Here is a 22,146-nt window from a genome sequence, read left to right on the forward strand (position 1 = left end):
TTAGAAAAGTTAAAAAGGGAAATGGATAGGTGAAAATTAGATATCGTGGGAATTAATGAACTTCTGTGGCAGGAGGAAAAAGACTTCCTGTCAGATGAATACGCTGTTATAAATACAAAATCAAATGAAGGAGTAGGTTTAATAATTAATAGGAAAATAGGAATGCGGGTAACCTCCTACAAACAGCATAGTGAACGCATTATTGTGGCCAAGATAGACACGAAGCCCACGCCTACCACAATAGTACAAGTTTATATGCCAACTAGCCCAGCAAATGACGAAGAGCTTGATGAAATGTTTTTTATTTTTTTTCCCTACTGACTGGTTTGATGCGGCCCACCACGAATTCCTTTCCTGTGCTAACCTATTCATCTCAGAGTAGCAACCTACGTCCTCAATTATTTGCTTGACGTATTCCAATCTCTGTCTTCCTCTACAGTTTTTGCCCTCTACAGCTCCCTCTAGTACCATGGAAGTCATTCCCTTATGTCTCAGCAGATGTCCTATCATCCTGTCCCTTCTCCTTATGAGTGTTTTCCACATGTTCCTTCCCTCTCCGATTCTGCGTAGAACCTCCTCATTCCTTACCTTATCAGTCCACCTAATTTTCATCTTTCGTCTATAGCACCACATCTCAATTGCTTCGATTCTCTTCTGTTCCGGTTTTCCCACAGTCCAAGTTTCACTACCATGCAATGCTGTACTCCAGACGTACATCCTAAGAAATTTCTTCCTCAAATTAAGGCCGGTATTTGATATTAGTAGACTTCTCTTGGCCAGAAATGCCTTTTTTGCCATAGCGAGTCTGCTTTTGATGTCCTCCTTGCTCCGTCCGTCATTGGTTATTTTACTGCTTAGGTAGCAGAATTCTGAAACTTCATTGACTTCGTGACCATCAATCCTGATGTTAAGTTTCTCGCTGTTCTTACTTCTACTACTTCTCATTACCTTCGTCTTTCTCCGATTTACTCTCAAACCATACTGTGTACTCATTAGACTGTTCATTCCGTTCAGCAGATCATTTAATTTTTCTTCACTTTCACTCAGGATAGCAATTTCATCAGCGAATCGTATCATTGATATCATTTCACCTTGTATTTTAATTCCACTCCTGAACCTTTCTTTTATTTCCATCGTTGCTTCCTCGATTTACAGATTGAAGAGTAGGGGCGAAAGGCTACAGCCTTGTCTTACTCCCTTCTTAATACGAGCACTTCGTTCTTGATCGTCCACTCTTATTATTCCCTCTTTTTTGTTGTACATATTAGATATGACCCGTCTCTCCCTATAGCTTACCCTACTTCTTTCAGAATCATGAACAGCTTGCACCATTTTATATTGTCGAACTCTTTTTCCAGGTTGACAAATCCTATGAACGTGTCTTGATTTTTCTTTAGCCTTGCTTCCATTATTAGCTGTAACGTCAGAATTGCCTCTCTCGTGCCTTTACTTTTCCTAAAGCCAAACTGATCGTCACCTAGCGCAATCTCAATTTTCTTTTCCATTCTTCTGTGTATTATTCTTGTAAGCAGCTTCGATGCATGAGCTGTCAAGCTGATTGTGCGATAATTCTCGCACTTGTTAGCTCTTGCCGTCTTCGGAATTGTGTGGATGATCCTTTTCCGAAAGTCAGATGTTATGTCGCCAGACTCATATATTCTACACACCAACGTGAATAGTCGTTTTGTTGCCACTTCCCCTAATGATTTATAAATTCTGATGGAATGTTATCTATCCCTTCTGCCTTATTTGACCGTAAGTCCTCCAAAGCTCTTTTAAATTCCGATTCTAATACTGGATACCCTATCTCTTCTAAATCGACTCCTGTTTCTTCTTCTATCACATCAGACAAATCTTCACCCTCATAGAGGCTTTCAATGTCTAATTTGGTTTGGGACAGGGGAGCTCAAAACGAAATCAGTCTAATCAGGTAGGACAACGGACAAGATATATGAGAGGAATTATGTTCTGGTAACGTATGTTGTAACAGGCAGCCTAAGGCAATGCCTCAGTCAGCGATATATACTGTAACGACAAGTATTACTGTAATGGTTACAACTGACTCAGGTGCTGCATGGTTTGTATGAATGATAATCTCAGATAATGGAAGTCCTTACTTTGCCACTCAGTAACTTCAGGATTCTGAGAGCCTTGGCACGCAGTCCCAAAATATTAATTAGCATCGTCGCGTGCCATTGTAGCAATAATGAGTATATTTTAAATACAAAAATGTTAATTGTGGACTTCCTATTTGGATTTCATTTTCTCCGCGAGAACAAGACAACAATAAGCCCGTCCATGGGAAAGTTTCTTGTTTACGATTGCTGGGCAAGAGTTGGCAGTTAACTCTCTGAAGACAGATTTAGGCCTTGGAAAATACTGTCAGGAAATTAGAATTAAATTGATAGGGTTAGAGATGGAGCATGTATACCTGTAGCATTCTGGAATCAGTTATGAACTCAACATTGAGTAAAAGATTGAGATCAAGATATCTGAGTGACAGAGTTTTACTAAAGACCAATTGGTTAGTGTTTTTTTTAATTCATAAAAGTTTTTGAAACAAAACTCAGAATGATCAAAGGATATTCTTGTCATCCAAATGTCATGCCACATGAACCAAATTATTTGCCGTCGTACCCCATTCTGTGGCCAAAGTGTGCTGCTGTTTCAAAAGCAATTAAGAAGATGTTAGAAAGTCAGGTTATTGAAGTATCGCTGAGCAAACGCTGGCGCTAATGTACCGTTGGTGGTGGATATCAGAGCAATCAATAAGATTATCAATCCAGTGAAAGAATCAATGACACTTTTGTCAACTCACAACATCTGTATCATCCTGACATGTCATAGGATTGTTCCTTAGCTCGGATGCTTTGTCCATTGACTTGGAGGTTTTCCTTTTTCCGATTAGAAGCACAGATGGGGAATCTGACATTCTCCTTAACAATTTACCACAGTCTGACAACGCTGGTGTAACTTTACTATTCTGCAACTGTAAAAATCACGAGGTTTTGACGCAAAGAACTCGTCGAGATGTGATCGGAGCGCATTAGCACCCGGAATAGAAGTTTTTTGAAGGTTATATGATAGGGAGTGGAAAAGGTGAAAAACTGACGGCGCAAGATCAGGTGAATAACAAGGGTGCGGAATGACTTCCAAACCCAGCTTCCGTACAATGTTTTTTGCTAGTTTAGCAGAATGAGGGTGAGCCTTATCGTGGATTTGCCTCACAGTTTTCCTGGTGGTTGTTCTCGGATTCCGTCTGCGAGATGTCTCAGTTGTTGACTATGAACGTCAGCAGTCATGGTTACACCTCAGGGAAGCAATTCGTAGTACACCATACCGTCGTTATTCCAGCACATGCATAAAACAATCTTTTGAGAGTTTGTCTGAGACTGAGGGATATGATAGTCGAAATAATGAATTCGAAGTTTATTGATGAATGATGGTACGTGCTGACAATGTTACCTCCATCTGTGTAGAAACGCGGGATGTCTACAAGATAATTATCCCAGATGGGGGACATAAGAAAGGTAGTTAGCGATAAGCCCGACGGAGATGGTAAGTAATCATTATGTGGCGTATTATAGTGTACTGTTTTATCGCCATAATGCACGGAACAGTGACTGGTGTGTTTTCATTCCAGAAGGAAGCCAAGCAGACGTAATCTGTTGCATCCATGGGTTTTGGCTAAACGCGACGCAAAAATTATTGAATATTGAATATACGAAGGAAAATGCGGCAATTGGTACGGAAACGTTTGATATGTCAAAAGGAAAAATCTTCAAACCGAGACTCACAGGGAATATTAAACCCTATTTTTGTCGAGAAACGTCGACAGGTCGAACACGACAGGCGTTTGTGAACACTTTCCAATTGCACGTACAAACGCCCAATACGTCGTTACAGTCTATGGGTTGTTTTCGAATATGCCTTGAAGAGGTCAACCGACACCCAGCAATCCGACGATTATTAGAAATTAAATTCCTCAAATGAGCAGTTCGAATGATAACGCATAAAATTTCACGAGCAGATATGGAAGCAAATTTTGGAGATTCATGGTATCAAACAGAGACTCATAGCACGCTACATTCTGAAACGAATCCCAACAGGTACTCTTCGATTTCAATAGGTTCATGCACATTTACTGGTCAAGTAAAGAAACTTCATAGACGGATTATTTGCTGTTGTTCAACGATGTTTTTCATAACTTAACCCATATCTCGACCCAGTGCACTGTCTATGAGCTAATTTTTGACAGGAAGAACAATGAATGTGTTAAGCCATTACCCAGGACTGCAAGAGAAATGACCTCTTTCGCAACAACACAGAAGGGAAACTTTTACTTCGACACCAGTTCGAAGAGAGTACAAGAGTTTGAGGCAGGGAAAAAAACCTCGTACGAAGCCACACTGAGTCTTCTACGTTAGCTGAAAGCAAAAAGAAGTAGCAGTTGCTATATTCTGGCCGCTATGTCGTTATTGACGTACCTCACGTGATCATGCGTCTTTTGTCATATCCTGATACGCAACGCATCAAAGTAATGTATGCTCAAAAGGAACTCAAGAAATATTGTGAGCAAATACACTGACGAGAAGTAAAACAGCTTTTGTAAAAATGAAAATAAGTTTGTTTGGATGTAATCTGGTATATTTAGGAATTGTCTGTCCTTGAAAGAATTTGTTAGGTTTCATCATTGATAAGCCAGTCTTTTCTTTGCATTACTAAGGTCTGTGTAAAAATGACACCCTTCGTTATCAAATAAACTGAATTTAGCTGTGGGAGGATATTGATTAGTTACAAGCAGGTTGTAGATGCATTCAGTTGCTTGCTCGGTAATGGAGTAAAATTAAAATTAAATTCAATTTCTAAGTACATTTGTCATGGACGTTTGTGGCAAAGTACCACAAATGACATAAATAATTGAGGTATACTGTATTTTTTGTGGGAATGATCATTACTAAGCAGTTGATTTAGTGGAAATCAATAGATTAACAAATATCGAATCACACTCGATTGTGAGTTATCTATCCTTCATTTGTTCACCGGTGACATTTTTCTCTTTCGGCTCCTTCAGTAATTATTTTTTCCTTTCTATTGCAGTCGGATAGACTGCCATCTTGATACAAGGACCGATTTCTCTGAAACGGTACAAATTATTCATATTACTGGAAATATCCTTAACTAAAAACTAGAATAGAACTAACGGTTTTAGACAAGGGTGGAGATCATTCACATAAAAGCAAGAGCGTAGAAATGATAAGTAATCTGATAACGATCTAGTTCAGAAATGTATGAGATGGTGGTCTTTGGAAAACATGTCTTCTATGAAGACAGTTTGTGTGAATTGTAAAGGTTATGCGCAATTAATGCATGCATAAGGGCTTAGTGGTAATATAGACAGCCACGTTAATTGTGAGCCGTGGGTGTCAAGGATGAAGTGAAGATGGCCGTTTACAGACTATAATGTGTGTCGACAGTTATTTAACTGATATGTTGGCTGCTGTGTAACGAACAATTCTAAAGTGAATCTATTAGTGGCACTAATAACGGACACCCACTGTAGTGTCTATCGTAGAACAATAATATGTCCTGTAAATGGTACGCAGTTAACGTCAAATTAGAACTGGACTCCGGTGACGGCTAACAGGCGGCGTTGCTACTGACAAGTGCGGGTTGTCAGTTTACCAGTCTGCCAAGGGGCAATAACCGGAATACCAACCTCAAATGCGTGGAAGCTAATTAGTCCATGTAGTGACCGCACAGTTACTGGACTTGAAGGAGCAGTGAAAACTAGCAAGGAAGGACAAAACTGACCCAACTGATCCCGAGCATATGACAAATCTATAACGTATGCGATTTCAGAAATGAGTAAAGGATATTGCATTAAGTCGAGATTCTGAGTCGGAACTCCTCACTGTCAAACGCAATCTATTAATCCATACGAAGTCTTCTATATTGGTAATAATAAATTAATTACGTTAATTTTGGACTTTTTCATGTTCTTCGGCATCCGGTGAGGAGTGGCGAGGTAGAAGTAGCTTACAATGCAGAGTTACAGTTAGCTACACCTAAACGGCAGCAAGCAATCCCTGCCTAAAACTCAACCACTTGCTCCATTCGATCATCTCTACGAGTACTAAAAATGTATCATGATAAACTTTGTAACCAAATGATTACCACGAAAGATGAATGTTTGTATCTCAAGCGAAAAATGAATTCACCAACTGTGTACCCTACAGAATTTTTGTAGACATTTAGCTTGGTATATGGATGAATGTAAACTGAAATTTTGCTCTTAAGCCATATTCTGTGAATCTGAAAAACTGGCACCAACTTGTATTTAAACCTGAACTCTGGCTCATATGTTACTAATAGTAATGTTTTATGTAGGTAATCAATTGAACTTCATGAAGGTTTTTTTACAAAGAACTGACCAAACAGTCAATTAATATTATCGTTCATTTACCAGAATGAGATTTTCACTCTGCAGTGGAGTGTGAGCCGATATGAATCTTCCTGGCAGATTAAAACAGTGTGCCGGACGGAAACTCGAACTCGGGACCTTTGACTTTCACCGGCAAGTGCTCTGTCATCTGAACCACCCAAGCACGACTGACAATCCGTTAGCCACAGCTTGGGGGATGTTTCCAGAATGAGATTTTCGCTTTGCTGCGGAGTGTGCGCTGGCAGATTAAAATTGTGTGCTAGACCAAGACTCGAACTCGGGAGCTTTGCCTTTCGGGGGCAAGTACTCTATCAACTGAGCTGCCCAAGCACGACTCACAGCTTTGCTTACGCCAGTACCTCGTCTCCTACCTTCATAACTTCACAGAAGCTCTCGCTAAAGACAGACATTCATAATACATTATGGTCTGCACCAGACGAGGCGGACGGAATATTCCACTTGGCCTTTCTGTTCGCAAAATAAGTAGTTGCTTAATTTCAGCTCTGGAGGTGTGAATTTTTTAAATAGAGAAGTAATATAAAATAATAAAGTTATGTAATGAAGTTATGTATTGTACTTTTCTAGATAGAAATTTCTAATATTTGAATTCGGAGAGGATAAAATAGACTCTGAGTAAACATTACCAACCCACTTACTAGGAAAAAAACAGCGAAAGGATTTGCTGGCCATAGGACAATAGAAGTATCTGCGCTACCACACTGTAAACAAATTGTTTTCCGCAGTATCCTTTCTTTCAGGAGTGTTAGTTCTGCAAGGTTCGCAGGAGAGCTTCTGTAAAGTTTGGAAGGTAGGAGACGGATACGGTAGAAGTAAAGCTGTGAGTACCTCGCGGGAGTCGTGCTTCGGTAGCTCAGTCGGTAGAGCACTTGCCCGCGAAAGGCAAAGGTCCCGAGTGCGAGTCTCGGTCGGGCACAAAGTTTTAATCTGCCAGGAAGTCTCATATCAGCGCACACTCCTCTGCAGAGTGAAAATCTCATTCTGAAATTGTTTTCAATTCACACATCCATTAGCTGTAATGACAAATAACTACGAATGTTTGAAAATAAAAGAAAACAATAAAATCTGATGATACACCGTTTCATTTAAGGAACTGCATAAAAGGGGTGAGTTGCTAATCGTTGCCGAGTCAAACAGCTGATAACATAATTCACGGAGAATACGAGACTCCTGAGAAATTATTTGAATTTGCAAACTTCATTGCTGGACCAAACGTTGAAAACCAACATTTGTAACAGGAGATCGCATTCAATTTGCAATTTGTGTTAAGGTTTTATGGGACGAAACCGCTGAGGTCATCGATCCCTAAGCTTACGAACTACCGAAGCTAACTTAAACTATCTTGCGTTAACGACAACACACACACCCATGCCCGAGGGAGGACTCTAACCTCCGAAGGGAGGAGCCGCGAGGACCGTGACAAGGCGCCCGAGACCACGAGGCTACCCCGCAATGCGAGATCGCATTCAAAATGACGTCACTGGCAGCAATACTATTTAAACTGGTACAAAAGGTAGATGCAATACTGCGAAGGATTTAACCCTCGGATTAGCTATAAGGTCTTAAACAAATTCTAGGCGATTAATTACGATGCAGAACAGGCATGGGCATACAATAAGACATACACTAATGGCCATTAAAATTCCTACACCACGAAGATGACTTGCTACAGACGCGAAATTTAACCGACAGGAAGAAGATGCTGTGATATGCAAATGATTAGCTTTTCAGAGAATTCACACAAGGCTGGCGCCTGTGGCTACACCTACAACGTTCTGACATGATGAAAGTTTCCAACCGATTTCTCATTCACCAACAGCAGTTGAGCGGCGTTGCCTGGTAAAATGTTGTTGTGATGCCTCGTGTAAGGAGGAGAAATGCGTACTATCACGTTTCCGACTTTGATAAAGGTCGGATTGTAGCCTATCGCGATTGCGGTTTATCGTATCGCGACACTGCTGCTCGCGTTAGTCGAGATCCAATGAATGTTAGCAGAATATGGAATCGGTGGGTTCAAGAGGGTAATGCGGAACGCCGTGTTAGATCCCAACGACCTCGTATCACTAGCAGTCGAGATGACAGGCATCTTATCCGCATGGCTGTAACGGATCGTGCAACCACGTCTCGATCCCTGAGTCAACAGATGGGGACGTTTGCAAGACAACAACCATCTGCACGAACAGTTCGACGACGTATGCAGAAGCATGGACTATCAGCTCGGAGACCATGGCTGCGGTTACCCTTGACGCTGCATCACAGACAGGAGCGCCTGCGATGGTGTACTCAACGACGAATCTGGGCGCACGAATGGCAAAACGTCATTTTTTAGGATGAATCCAGGTTCTGTTTACACCATCATGATGGTCGATTCCGTGTTTGGCGACATAGCTGTGAACGCAGATTGGAGCGTTTATTCGTCATCGCCATACTGGCGTATCACCTGGCGTGATGGTGTGGGGTGCCATTAGTTACACGTCTCGGTCATCTCTTGTTCACAATGACGGCGCTTTGAACAGTGGACGTCACATTTCAGATGTGTTACGACCCGTGGCTCTACCCTTCTTTCGGTCCCTGCGAAACCCAGCAGGATAATGCACGACCTCATGTTGCAGGTCCTGTACGGGCCTTTGTGGATACAGAAAATGTTCGAATGCTGCCCTGGCCAGCACATCTCCAGATCTCCCACCAACTGAAAACGTCTGGTCAATGGTGGCGTAACAACTGGCTCGTCCCAATACGCCAGTCACTACTCTTGATGAACTGTAGTATCGTGTTTAAGCTGCATGGGCAGTTGTACCTGTACATGCAATCCAAGCTCTGTTTGACTCAATGCCCAAGCGTATCAAGGTCATTATTATGGCCAGAGGTGGTTGTTCTGGGTACTGATTTCTCAGGATCTATGCACCCAAATTGCGTCAAAATGTAATCACATGTCAGTTCTAGTATAATATATTTGTCCAATGACTACTCGTTTATCATCTGCATTTCTTCTTGGTGTAGCAATTTTAATGGCCAGTAGTGTAATTTAGTTGAAGGCTTGGCAAAAGCTACTCAGCAGCCACAGATAACAAGACATTATCAGGTGGTTACAGATATGGGCACACAACTCGCATAGCGTTTGATAATTTTGATTGCATTGATAAAATTTCAGGAAAAAGTACACTGTGCTCGGAATAGTCGGTTAATATAGCCATATAGGAAGTGAGGACCTTGAAATAATCACTTCTTCAGGTGTTGAAATGATACTACATGGTTCCAGAGACCTTTCTGAGGCATATATAATGTATATATGTAGACTGAAGTCACAAATGAAAATTTGTACCATGGTTGGGACATGAACCCAGGTTTTCTATTACTAGGCAGACGTGCAACCCACTACGCCATACTGGTATAGTGGCTTTGTACAACTGCATGGACGACCTTAGCACGCCTCTGTCCTCAAGTGGACTCAGGTGTGAACTGGAGGCGTGTGAGGTTAGTCCGTGCAGGTGAGCAAAGCCTCTCTGCGACAGTGACGTACTTAGCGTGTCTGCCTTGCGAGCAGAAGACCTGGGTTGGAATCGCAGCCTTGGTACAAATCTGAATTTTTCGCTTCAGTCTGCGTATACAAAGTTCTTCAGTTCTTCCACTTGACAGCAACGAGCAAAGATATTGACATTCTTTTTGGAAATATAACGTTATAATGAAATTTTCCGAGGTGTTGGCCAAATTACTATAAACCAACAACAAGTATGATGATTCTTATCGTTGATTCTTCTAATAGTGCAGTCGACCTACACAAAAGAGCCCAAGAGATAACTATTGATAAAGATTTGTTATGGGTAATGCCTTCGTCAGATCTGATTGTGTTCCTTTGTGCTTGGAGTTCAACTGTGTGATATTGACAGATCATTATGAAAATCCAAAAGTTGACTACTTCCTCCAACAGACTCTTCTCGATCGTCTTAAGCTACTGAAAATGAAACACCTGTCATGGCCCAAGAAACAGCTGAGAAAAGCGGAGAAAAGCGTTTTTCGTGGAATACAATTTGGCCAGAGATTCAAGAGAATGAAAAGCCAAAACTTGATAATATTTTCGTAATGAGTCACCATTTTTCAGAGCAGTCAGGAAATTGACAGATTCCAGTGGATAATGGGAAGTATTGGTTCAAGCAGAATTATTAGCAGGAGGTTCAGTGAAGCGCTTTTTAGACAGCAGGCGCTAAGCGTTGTAAGCGACTCCATCAGTGTCACAGTCACCGCGCTTCGAAGAGTATTTAACCACAACTCAAGTTCCATCAGAGGTGCTGAATGTACTCTTAAAAGTAGTTATCGATACTACATCTACTGAACCTGCTTCTCACGACAACAATAGAACTGAATTACCTGATTTATTGAACCACATTTTTAACGGCTGTAAAGAGGGCTGCACACGTACAGAGATGGGTAAACACGGAAAAAAGGTTCAATACTACTGCAAGTATGGTTCGTTTATTTACTTGTTTGTTCGGTTGACGAGAATCACCTGTACCAGTTACTTCGAACTATACTTGGACGCAAATTACAATGTGACTGATTCGTTGTTTCCACTAAACCAGACTATTAATGCTAGATGGTTCCTAATGTGCTTAATTAATTTAATTCGGTTGCGCCGAGAAAACGGACCACTGGTTACCGAATTGCGACGAGGCGTGCTTGGAATCAGTGATACAAAAGACAATATGGTTTGTTACTAAACGATGATACATCGGATTCTTCCCAAAGGCCCAATAAAAAGTAAAAGCAAGTCATCACAATTTATGAAAACGATTAAAAGAACGGTAAATCAATTTGATGATAGTTCCGCTAAATTTATTTTTCTTTAAATTAATCCTGGTGAAGCATATTTAAATGTTCCTGATTACCAGTTTACTATTAAGTCAATGGACAATACACACTGATTAATTTTTATTTGCGAATGGATTTCTGTTATCGGAGGACTTGAGAAACGATATCACGAAAGAAAATTGTTAGTTTCGCATCACAGTGCGCCTTCAAAGTCCACGTGAATAAAGACATACAGGTAGTACTAAAAACGGAACGAGAAACCTTTGGTTGGCTATTCGCAATTAGCCTTGAAGAAGGAAGGATTTCCCGTCGATATTGAGGTCATTAGAGATGGAGCACAAGCTCGGACTGTGTCAAGCATGGGGAAAGAAACCATCCCGGAATCACGGAAAATCACGGGAAACCGCTGGTCTGAGCCGTCGTACAGCCGAATACGCTCCACTGCGCCACCTCACTACGTAATTAACTTTGAAAAAAAAAAAAAAAAGGGAGAACACCGATATTTCCACTAGCACCAAAGCCACCTGCTCTTTTCTGGTGTACCGGTGAAATGTTAAAAACATACTTGTACACATTAGAAAAGACATTTAAGTCTCCAGCCCACATGCTTCAGCCTACACGAATCGACGCCGAAATAATATGGTTTTTAGTTCTTCCGTCTGATCGATTTCTCCTGCCCACAAACTTTTGATAAAGAGACTAAGTGTATTCTCATACAGCTTTAATAAAATAATGCTGCAGAGATACATATTATACTTGATCACTATTGAACACGTTCAATCAAAGACTGCAACTAGAAAATCTACAAGGGTGCGATACATATTACAGAATTCCAGGCCCTTTACAACCCAGGTTAATCAGTTTTTTGGGAAGTCTTATGTTTTTTTTTTCCTTTAAAGAGGTTTCAGCACAGTTCTTCGCCAATTATTTGGAGAACGACACTTCGGCATCAGTAATGCAAATGAAGAAAATCTTTATAGCGTTTGAGACTTCATGCAACTCCTATTATACGAGAGTGTGCAGAAAAGTTATATCTCCGAATTTTTTATTCTGTTCTCATTATCCGTTGAGGTATTGCATATCATACGTATTACTGGGTCGACATTCACACTTCGCCGACGCAACGTGCAACCCTCTGCCGCTAGAGGGGTCTGAGTTGTATCGTGTAACTTTGCGGTATGTACCGTAACTATGTCGGTGGGGGAGAAACTGAAAGCCAAGTGTTCGTCCACACATAAAACAGCCTATGTTTCAGCATGAGAACGCCAGACCACACACGAACGTTGCGACATCTGCAGCGATCCGACACTTTATGTCCCCTGTCATCGACCCTGCTCCATACTGTCCCGAATTGGCCCCATTCGATTTTCACCTGTTTCGAGAACTTAAGCAACATGTTCGAAGACTTCTATTTGATAGTGATGAAACTTTGTATTCGGAGGTGCGGCTGCAGTTCTGTCAAGATTCATTACTATTAAGTCAATCGGCAAGCAACAGATGCTAATATTTATTTCTGAGGGCAATTAAACATTCTACAGTGACGGTAGCAACAAAGCGATCTCCCGTTGGGAGAAATGTGTTCGTCACCAAGGTGACTGTCTTGAAAAATAATGAAGAATAAAGATGTAGACAGTTACTAAAGTTTGTTTTATTTTAAAATCTTTAAGAATTTTCACATAAAAATTCGGAGGCATTAGTTTTCAACGCGCCATAGTGTAAACAAAAACCACGCCGTAAAAACTGACCAAAATTGATTATGAACATCAACGTGAAGAAGCAGATAGGCGAATTACGATTCTTATTAGCACAATGCCACCAACTCCAGAAACTGTAAGAACAGGCAGTGAAATTGTTGTTTTAGTAATTCTCTGAACAATATGCATAAAAACTAGTAAATTTGGTTACCCTGTTCAGCAACTAAGACAAAAGACAATAAAGACGTCCACTGCAGCGATCGCACAGAATTAGCATCGAAGTTGTGATGCTAATAATGTCTACGTCTGCCAGCACTCAAGGTATTTACAGGCCGCGGTTGTAGTACTGCCGTCTATAATAGAGGAAATGTTAGAAGTTTTACAATTTTTTTGTACTAGACCAACAAACAAGTTTTTCGTCATCAACAGATGATACAGTCATTCTCATCAACGGAAAAACTGTCGTTATTCAATAGTTTACTCCTCTGAAGCGGCAGAATAACTTATATAGGCATGAATATTCAAATACAGAGATGTATAAACAGCATACGGCGCTGCGGTTGGCAACGCCTATACAACAAGTGTCTGGCGCAGTTTTTAGATCTGTTGCTGCTGTTACAATGACAGGCTACCAAGATTTCAGTTAGTATAAACGTGATATTATAGTCGGCGCACGAGCGATGGGACACAGCAGCTCCGAGGTAGCGATGAAGTGGGGATTTTCGCGTACGACCATTTCACGAGTGTACCTTGAATATCAGGAATTAGGTAAAACATCAGATCTCCGACATCGCTGTGGCCGGAAAAATATCCTGCAAGAACGGGACCAATGTAGAGAATCGTTCACCGTGACGGAAGTGCAACCTCTCCACAAACTGCTACAGATTGCAACGCTGGGCCAGCAACAAGTGTCAGTGTGCGAAGCAGTCAACGAAACGTCATAGATTTGGGCGTTCGGAGCTGGCGACCCACTCATGGATCCTTGATGACTGCACTACACGAAGCTTTACGCCTCGCCTGGGTCCGTCACCACCGGCATTGCGCTGTTGACGACTGGAAACGTGTTGTCTGGTCGAACGAGCCTCGTTGCAAATGGTATCGAGCGGATGGAAGGGTACGCATATGGAGACAGCCTCATGATTTCATGGATCCTGCATGTCAGCAGGGGACTGTTGAAACTGCTGAAGGCTGTGTAATAGTGCGGGGCGAGTGCAATTGGAGCGATATGGAGCCCCTGATACGTCTAGATAAGACTCTGCCAGGTGACACTTAGGTAAGCATCCAGCATGATGAATTCCAGCAGGACAATGCGACACCCCACACGTCCAGAATTGCGCATCCAGCATGATGAATTCCAGCAGGACAATGCGACACCCCACACGTCCAGAATTGCTACAGAGTGGCTCCAGAACACTCTTCTGAGTTTAAACACTTCCACCAGGCTCCAGAGACATGTCTGGGACGCCTTGAAAAGTCCTGTTCGGATTCTTACGGACGTTGGACACCCCTGGAGGATTCATTCATTTGCCTCCAGCACTTCTTCAGACATTAGTCGAGTCAATGCCACGTCGCGTTGTGGCATTTCTATGTGATCACCGGCGGTCCTACACAATATTACGCAGGTGTACCAGTTTCTTTGGCTCTTCAGTGTATCTGACTTACAGCAGCGCAGAATTGTTAATGAGGCGAGATTCGATATTCATATATATTCAAACGAATTATTCAGTCAAGAAAGATAAGGAGTAGTTCATGAAATAATAAAAGCTCCAATTCAAACATTATTTCACCATGCTGGAACTCGTAGCATTAAGTCGCATAGAAATTACACACATAAGGAAATTTATTCACTGACAGCGAATTTCTTGATGTGATTTACTAAAATATAACACAAGAAGAGTTGGTACCAGAAGTACCGTGGACGTCCGTCCGCAGTAGGATTATCGCCGTCGACAAACAAATCAAGCGGCCCTCGAGAGTGACAACCTCTGGAGCTCCAGCAGCACCAGAAAGAGAGACGCGCGCTTAAGGAACCGTGAACGAGCAGAAGTTGTCATTTGCAAGTTGTAAGTCAGCCCGAGTATTGCTAGGGAGTTCCTGCAGAACGTTCGTCATGTCTTCAAGTCTTCATGTCGTCGAGTGAGATAGAAACAGTGGCCAACAGATGGACAGTCTCTAGGTAGAAACAGAATAGTGAATACAGAGTCCGCCAGAAAAATGTGTACACACTTTAAGGAACGAAAAGTATTACTTATGTGTTCATTTTACACTTAATAATTGACCACGCATGTTGTACAACCTTCAGTTTAGCTTTAAATGTTCAAATCTTTCACCGTTGGCGGCTATACACATAGCAGAACGATGAGCGGTCGTCGCAAGTACGTAAGTCAATGTTATAGTGGAGAACTCTGCACATGTCGCCAACTCCTAGCGAAGTTCCTTCTGCGTGCGTGGCTTATGTCGACAGACATCATCATTCACAGTTCCCCACAAGTAAAAGTCCATAGGTGTTAGATCTGGCGGCCGTGACGGGAACTCAATGGGTCCTCTTTGTCCAATCCAATGCCCCGGAAAACTGTCATCAAGGAAAGCTCGTGTGGCTAGGTGGTAGTGTGGTTGCGCCCCGTCCTGTTGGTAGAAGACCTCTTCATCAGCTCCATAAAGCGCACGTATACCTATTAAAATTGATGTTCGTAACATTTCTAGGTACACCCCTCCAGTGACGGTAGCAGAAAAAAAAAGGGGGGGGGGGCTACTAAGCCCCTAGATGATAGTCCACATCACACATGAACCCCTGGTGGATTGACTACTTTCTGCTTTATACAAATAAATATGCAGATTTTCCGACGCTCAGTACACACTGTTATTCGATTCACGGTTCCATCAAGTTTAAATTGCGCTTCGTCTCTCCGCACTACCTTCGTCATAAATTGTTCGTCATCAGTTACCATTTGCTGATACCATTCGAAAACTTGCGTTCGTCGATCAGGATCGTCATCATTAATCGCGTGCAGTAATCGCTTAAAGTAAAGTTTCCACTTTGCAGCATTCAGAATTCTTCGTACACTTGTACTGATAACCCCCAGTTCACGGGCACATTGCGTAGTAGACTTCTGTGGAGAATTAACAAAGGTATATAACACGAACGGCAACGAAGCAGGACTTGTAGCTGTACGCTGTCTTCTTGACCTTCCTCTGTAAATATCACAAATCATTCCACGCAATTCAAACTTGTCAATGACGCGTTTAGTTGTTAGATGGTTTGGCAGTTCTGTGTCAAACTCCCGTCTCCACTGATGTTGCACTTCAACGGCATTATCAAACTTGAGAAACCACTTCACATTTTCGTTACCCGAACGTCAAGCGTGCTCCAGCGATCTTGTTTTCTCAATAGCGAGATGAAAGTACTAGTATCTGTTGAGCCAAAGACCATAATACAACACACTCGTAACTCAAATCGAACGACAATATCTTTATCTCGATAAAGAGTGACAAAGAGTGTACACATTTTTCCGGTCGACTCTGTAAAACAATCGTGTACGGATAGAGACCGCCTGCGAAGAGATTTAACTGTTAGTTTGGGACTGTTTTCCGAATTGTACATCAATTGGTTTTCATCCGAATGCTGTCCAGAGCACATTATTTTGTTTGTGTTCGTAGAACTGCAGTCAACGCGCAACAGATAGGCTAAACCGGCATTCTATAAATGCGGTAAGGACCGTTACCAAAGTTGAGTAATACATTTTATTAGTCACTGTTCTGTGTTACTTTCATGGTGCGTGCGTGCTGTCCTAGAACCCACACACCCGCCCTACAGAGACACCTGTGTTAGTCTTTGTCAGCGGCAACGAGACTTTCATGAAAGCGGACGCCCCCAGTACACAACACTTGATATCAGCTGTGTCAAGAGTCTTAACGCAGACAAGTGTATATTGGTAGTGCCTGCCGCAAGTGGAAAAGACTGACAATTATATAAAAGCTCAGGACTTTTCACTGAGAAGCTGAAGTAGCTAAAACATGGACCAACGACGTCCTGATCAGCTTTGATGTTTCTTTGTTTACTCAAGTGCCACTCAGTCATTCTCTGTGGCATATTGGTTCCATAACTCCGCAACCCATCACCAAGTCCTTTCATGCATGTTCACCACGAGCTATGTCGTGTGGAATATGAACCTCTACGAACAGCTGGAAGGCGTCGCCATGTTTAGTTTATTGGTGGCCGACTTCTTCATGGAGCATTTCGAAGCACAATCCAACTTTGGCACAGATAACAGCGGCGATGTGTCGTGGCATGGGAGCAATGAAGCCTTGGCAGGTCTCTGGAGGGAATTGGTGCCACATCTGCACACACAAGTTACCTAATTCCCATAAATTCCGGGGAGGGGGGCGATGAGCTCTGACGCCACATCTCACATGTGTGCAACCAGGTTCTGATCTGGCGAGTTGGCGGGACCACGACATAAATTGGAACTTGCTGCTGTGTTCCTCGAATCACTCCATCGCTCTCTTGGCCTTGTGATATGGCGCATTATCTTGTTGAAAAATGGCACTGCCATCGTGAAACATAACACAGGCCAACGATGAAAAACCATTTTTGCTGAAAGTACCTTTTTCTTATGTTCTTTTAGGGTGGGAAATCCAAATATGATACTTAAAAAACTGTATCACCCACCATTTCTTCACATTTTACAGTTAAATTTATTAAATTAAGCGATTGCTTGAAGAGTTTAGCAGCTTTTATATAGTTGAAATAATGTAAAAAGGAGGTATAATGAATGTAGATGGCATTGGTACCATTGCTGAAAAACATTTGCTATTAAAGAAAAGTCGATACTATTTTTGTGTTAACAGATGGTGTTTTGTTTACTGTCAACCTAACCTGATTTTCCCGTTTCCTGTACATATGCTCAGTACAATGTCTAATCGTGATTGTAAAAACTCTGCTGACAGTGTTTGTTATATTTGTGGTGAAATTGTTACTAAAAACCACCAAATAAACATTACAGACTTTGTGAAAAAGGTTTATCAATCATACTTTGGTTCTAGGTGATCAAGATAAAGCATGGGCGCCGCATACGGTATGTTGTGTGTGTGTTGAAGATTTGAGAAAATGATCCGAAAAGGAGAAAAAAAGCCTTTAGTTTTGCTGTTCCTATGATATCGAGGGACCCAAGAAACCATTCTGATGATTGCTACTTTTGCAGTGTTAATATTACTGGTCATGATTCGGAAAAAAAAGATAATAAGCTACCTTAATCATCTGTTCGCCATCCGACCAGTAGCGCATGGTGTAGATTTGCCGGTTCCTGAACCACCACATGATTTAAGTTCTATTCCAACAGAAATATTTTCTGACAATGTGATTTAGATGAACCAGATGATGATGAAGTCCAGTGTAATACAGAAAGTCTAGAGCTCAAATTGTTTACTCATGCCAAGCTTACCGATTTGGTTACTGATTTGGGCTTAACGAAAGAGAGAGCTGAATAGCTTGGCTGTAGATTAATAGAAAAGTACTTATTGGCAGTTGGGACCAGCATATACATGAACATAAAGAGAGAAAGCAGCAATTTTCCAAGATTTTTAAAACAAGAAGAAGATTTAGTGCACTGCTCGGACATTTCCGGTCTGATAATTGAGTTTGTAATTGAATACAAAAAGGAAGACTGTAGGATGTTTATTCATCCAAAACAAGTGATGGAAAAACGCTACCAAGTCCGCTGGAACATCAACATGATGGGTGTTGATCACTTCAATGAGAAGTTAAGCAATTGACTCATCGCAGAAAAAGCTACACAAGAAAAAAGGAAAAAGAGAAAGAACATACAAGCCAATTCCAGCTGAAAAGTGAAACCTCTATTAACACATATCATTCTTTTAAGTAGCTTACTTTAAATAGAAATCACGCTTATGTTGTAACAAGGCGTTTCATTAACTTCCCCGATTACCGTATAGCATAGGATTTTTATACTATATAATAAAAAGTATTTTGCTCGAAACCTGTAGGTGATACAAAAAACCTAAGGTTAGATTTGGATTCAGCTCAGTTGTTGTTGTTGTCTTCAGTCCTGAGACTGGTTTGATGCAGCTCTCCATGCTACTCTATCCCGTGTAAACTTCTTCATCTCCCAGTACCTACTGCAACCTACATCCTTCTGAATCTACTTAGTGTATTCATCTCTTGGTCTCCCTCTACGATTTTTACCCTCCACGCTGCCCTCCAATGCTAAATTTGTGATCCCTTGATGCCTCAGAACATGTCCTACCAACCGATCCCTTCTTCTTGTCAAGTTGTGCCACAAACTCCTCTTCTCCCCAATTCCATTCAATACCTCCTCATTAGTTATGTGATTCACCCATCTAATCATCAGGATTCTGCTGTAGCACCACATTTCAAAAGCTTCTATTATTTTCTTGTCTAAAATATTTATCGTCCACGTTTCACTTCCATACATCGATACACTCCATACAAATACTTTCAGAAACGACTTCCTGACACATATCTATACTCGATGTTAACAAATTTCTCTTCTTCAGGAACGCTTTCCTTGCGTTGCCAGTCTACATCTTATATCCTCTCTACTTCGACCATCATCAGTTATTTTGCTCGCCAAATAGCAAAACTCCCTTACTACTTTAAGTGTCTCATTTCCTAATCTGATTCCCTCAGCATCACCAGACTTAATTCGACTACATTCCATTATCCTCGTTTTGCTTTCGTTGATGTTCATCTCATACCCTCCTTTCAAGACACTGTCCATTCCGTTCACCTGCTCTTCCAAGTCCTTTGCTGTCTCTGACAGAATTACAATGTCATCGGCGAACCTCAACATTTTTATTTCTTCTCCATGGATTTTAATACCTTCTCCGATTTTTTCTTTTGTTTCCTTTACCGCTTGCCCAAAATGCAGATTGAATAACATCGGGGACAGGCTTCAACCCCTCACTCCCTTCCCAACCGCTGCTTCCCTTTCATGCCGCTCGACTCTTTATAACTGCCATCTGGTTTCTGTACAAATTGTAAATAGCCTTTCGCTCCCTGTATTTTACCCCTGCCATCTTTAGAATTTCAAAGAGAGTATTCCAGTATTTCAGCTCCTAAAGATCTATAAAGATCAGCTATCAAAGTAAAAATTGTTTTTAATAAAAATTTTCGTTGGTCTGTGTAATCGTCACGAAGAGGTGCACGTGGTATTCAACCAGTGTACGATAGACTTCGGCCGTCATGATGACTTGCACGAGCTCCACTGCCCCTCTGGATGCCCACGTGAATATTTCCCAGAGCACGACGGAGTCGCCACCAGCTTCGTTTCCGTCCTGCAACAGAGGTGTCAAGGCGTTGTTGCCCTAGAAGACGATGGATTCGCACCCTCCCTTTGGCATGATGAAGGCATCGGACTTCACCAGACCGATAGTCACGTGCCCGTTTCTGTCGTATTTGTTTATGTTGTGGTGTTAACATTGATAAATATATGGATCATGCGTAGGCCCGTCGTTAGGAGGCACGCATGTACTCTGCCCAGCATTAAGTATGATGTTAATTGCACCACTGTTCGCCGACTATCGTGTTTTACCAGACTGCTCAGTCTATGACGCTTGACATCTCTGATCAGAGGTGGCTGCCGAACACCACGATGTCTGGACGTGGTTTATACCTTGGTTTCATCACTTGTCGAAGACACTCACCCCATCTCTCCTCCAACACTCGACAAGTCGTACAGTCTCCGAAATGCCGACCCTCCGGGCCATCACGATCTGCCGTCGGTCAAACTCAGGGAGAAAGCGTGCGTTTCCCAGTCTAGATACAGGCAGAACGCTTCCTGATACTGCGTGCACCGTCATTCCTCGCCAGGTGACACTGCTATCGCATGGACTGGGTTGTATCGATAGTAGGTCAGTGGTCGTAATGTCCTCGCTAATCAGTGTATATTATCACCTTATTCGAATGGAAAGATGCAGGAAGTAGAACTAAAATATATAAAAAAAACAGTTACCTGCTGTAAAATCAATTCGTAGTCGTACGGTTCACATTCCTATGGTCTTGAGAAAGTGAAACGTTGAAGCAAACTAATGTTGGCGCCCACTATCTGCGGTATATATAGGCAAGTGTGGGACGGGAGGGGAGGCAGAGAAGTTGAGGCGAAGAGATGAGCGTCTGAGATATTGCGGGTGGGATGACAGTCACGAGATAAGAGAAATTTTTTATCAGCCATTGTCTATTGGCTGCTGACTCGTGAGACGTGTTCACTTTCGCGTTGATTTTTATCACTTTTTACACCGGATTAAGTTGCATGAACAGCTGCGCTGCGCAAATCCTTAGGTGGTAATTAGCTCTACGTTATTCCCATAGCCAAAGAACGATTACGTCCACACTGCAGAAAGATGTAAAGACAGAGTTAGATCTGTTACATCTGTAAGCGTAACATGTTTTTCTTCCTCTTAGCAGGTAAGACATTTATAATTTTCGTACATCCCTCCTCAACCTCAGATGGATACTGGGACACGAACAGCACGCTCCCTGCGTACACCGTTATTCCTCGCCGGTTAATGGTGGCTATGGATCATGCTGCAGTCATCGTCCCATGACGTCCCTCATGTGCTCTATTGGAGACAGAAATAACCACAATAAATTCTGTTTTGTAATAAAATATTTATCGTTGAACTCCAATGGCTACAACAAATGGTTCGTTGCTCAGTAATAGTAGGCAGTCGTACATGCTGAGTAATGTATTGTTCGTTCTCCACTTGTCACGTAGATGGATATCGACAGATTTACTGTCGACTTTGTATCATCTGGTTGATAACAGTATCCTACTTAGTGTGCTAACACTATATAAATTATATTAATTATATAAAAATGTTAGAAGAACTCACACACCGAGCGAGGTGGCGCAGTGGTTAGCATGCTGGACTCGCATTCGAGAGGACGACGGATCAGTCCCGCGTCCGGCCGTCCTGATTTAGGTTTTCCGTGATTGCCCTAAGTCGCTCCACATAAATGCCAAGATCTTTCCTTTGACACCGCACGGCCGATTTCCTTCCCTGACCTTCCCTAATCCGATGAGACCGACGACCTCGCTGTTTGGTCTCTTTCCCCAAAAACAAACCAACAACAACAACAAGCACTCACAAACGAGCTGCAGTAGAGCATTACAAACAGTATTGTAAGATGCTTAAAAATATTAT

At 41.9% G+C, this 22,146-nt stretch overlaps 1 protein-coding gene across 2 annotated transcripts in view; it reads right to left on the reverse strand.

Moving 5' to 3' along the window:
- The window catches only part of LOC126282031 (leucine-rich repeat-containing protein 40-like), a 522,443-nt gene that overhangs the window by 14,840 nt on the left and 485,457 nt on the right, over nucleotides 1-22,146 (reverse strand). The window contains exon 1 of one of the 2 annotated variants that reach the window (XM_049981437.1): nucleotides 20,955-21,029. The exons of the other annotated variant lie outside the window; for it this stretch is intronic. The gene's annotated coding sequence lies outside the window, so the exon portion shown is untranslated. Of the gene's footprint in view, nucleotides 1-20,954; nucleotides 21,030-22,146 lie in introns of those variants that run through there. 2 annotated transcript variants of the gene reach the window in all.

This window comes from Schistocerca gregaria, chromosome 7 (assembly GCF_023897955.1).
Source record: "Schistocerca gregaria isolate iqSchGreg1 chromosome 7, iqSchGreg1.2, whole genome shotgun sequence".
NCBI lineage: Eukaryota > Metazoa > Arthropoda > Insecta > Orthoptera > Acrididae > Schistocerca > Schistocerca gregaria.